This window comes from Dasypus novemcinctus, chromosome 3 (genome assembly GCF_030445035.2).
Source record: "Dasypus novemcinctus isolate mDasNov1 chromosome 3, mDasNov1.1.hap2, whole genome shotgun sequence".
In the NCBI taxonomy this organism is placed as follows: Eukaryota; Metazoa; Chordata; class Mammalia; order Cingulata; family Dasypodidae; genus Dasypus; species Dasypus novemcinctus.
Window position 1 is genome coordinate 72,072,166 of NC_080675.1, and position 2,557 is coordinate 72,074,722.

Consider the following 2,557-nt stretch of genomic DNA (forward strand, 5'->3'; position numbering starts at 1 on the left):
TGAGTCCGGCTGGCCTTCAATAAACCATTTTTCCTTCTCAAAATCATTCCTGAATCCTGGCCTCTCTATAACACATAATTAAAACTCTCTCAAATTCTACAACAATACTACATTTAGACAAAGAAGAGTTCAGAACAAGGAAGAATATCAAAGGAGAAGAGAGGCATTGCATAATGATATAGTGGTCAATTCTTCAAAAACACATTATGATCTTAAACATTTATGGACTGAAAAAAGCATCAAAATACATGAGGAAAAAAATACAAAAGGGAAATAAACAAATCCATTATTAAAGTTAGGAAATTTTACACTCCTCTGTCACTAATTGATGATATATGAAGTAGGCAGAAATCCATTAAAACTATAGGTGAACAAACAGTACTATTGATTAACTTGTTCTAAGTGACTTTTATAGAATGCTCCACCCAACAACAACAGAATACATATTCTTCTCAAGCTCACGTAGAACATTATCCAAAGTACACCACATCCTAGGCCATTAAGCAACTTTTAAATATATATATAAATCTTACAAGTTTGTTCTCAAACCATGAAGTAATTAATTAAAATAGAAATCAACAACTGAAAGATAGCTAGAAAATAACAAAAACATTTTTAAATAATGCATGGATCAAAGAAGTCACAGGAGAAATTGAAAAACATTTTGAACTAAGTGAAAACAAAAATATATAGTATCAAACTTTGTGGGATTTAATGAAAGTAGGGCTTAGAGGAATATATGTAGCACTAAATGCATATGTTAGGAAAAAAGAAAGATCTAAAATCAAAAACCTAAATTTCTCCTCTAAGAAAACTAGATGAAGAAAAACAAGCCTAAAGCAAGCAGAAGAAAGGAAATAATATAAATTAGAACATAATTCAATTAAATTGTCTGATAGGTTGAATAATGGTCCCCAAAGATGGACAAGTCCTAATCTCAGGAATCTGTGGATTTTACCTTATTGTGTAAATAGTATTTTGCAGATGTGATTAAATTAACAATTTTAAGATGGGGAAATTATCCTGGATTATCTGGATGGGGCTTGAATGTAATCACAAGTACTCTTAGAGAGGCAAAGGGGCATCTGACTAGAGAAGAAATATAGAAGATGAAAGGATGGAAGCCAGAGGTTGGAGTGATGAAAGGAAGGGATCATAAGCCAAGGAATTCAGGTACTTCCTGAAGCTGAAAAAGGCAAGGTAACAGAGTCTTCCCTAGATCTTCCAGAATGAGCCAGCCCTGTTGACACATTGAATTTAACCCACTGAAAGTGATTTCAGACTTCTGGCCTACCTAACTGTAAATTTGTGTTATTTTAAGCCACTGAGTGAGTAGTAATTTATTACAACAGTCTCAAGAAATGAATAAAAAATAGAAACAAGAAAACAATAGAGAAAAACAATAACAACAGTCAAACTTCCAGCCAGGCTATCCAAGAAAATAAGACCTATTTCATCAATATTGGTCCCATGGATATTAAAGAAGTGAATAGGTTGAAAAACTCCAGGCCAAAATTTTTATAATATAGATGAAATAGAACACTTTTTCAATAGACAAACTATCAAAACATACACAGGAGAAAGAGATTCCCTGAATTACTTCTTTCCTATTAATAAATTGAATGAATTAAAATCATCCCAAAAAATAAAGCACCAGACACAGGTTATTTTGCTGGTGAATTCTATACAGCGCTACAAAAGAAATAATATCAAACCATTATAATCTTATAGAAAATAGTGTTCCAGAAGGAATACAAGCCAAATCACTTCATGACGTCAGCATTATCCTAATGTCAAAAATAAATAAAAATGTTACAAATAAAGAAGAGCAGAGGCCACTGTCTCTCATGCATACAAACGTAAAAAAAAAAATTAACAAAATATTAGCCATTTAAATTCAACAATAAAAAAAAGATAACAGAACTCAACCAAGCAGGCTTGGTCCCAGGAAGGCAAGGGCTTATTCACTGTGCACATATAAATCAATACACTTCAACGTTTAAACAGACCGAGTTAAAAATAAGTGTTTGCATGTATGTAGGTGTGTGTGTCTGTGTGTCTGTGTGATTATATAAATAGATGCAGAAGAAAGAATGAGACAAAATTTAATAACTACTCATGGGAAAGTAAATTTAAAACTAGAAATTGAAGTGGCTCTCCTTAACTTATAAAGGGAATGTATTTTAAACTATAGCTAACACCTTACTTAATGATGATACAAAGAATGATTTTCTTTAAACACTGGGGAAAAGGAAACAATGTTCTCTCATACCTCTTCTTCTCAATATCACACTTGGAAAATTCTAGGTAGTGGAAAAATACAAGAAAAAGAAATAAATCTATGCAACTTGAAAAAGAAAAAGTAAAATCACCTTTATTTACACACTTATAAATAATAGAAAACCCAAAAGAATATACAAAAACAAAACAAAAAATCTCCTGGTATTAATAGGTTAAGTAGAGCATGGTTACAATATATACTGTCAAAAAACAAAATTTATTTTCTTATATATCAGTAAAGAATAACTGGAAATTGAAATAAATATATATCATTTAT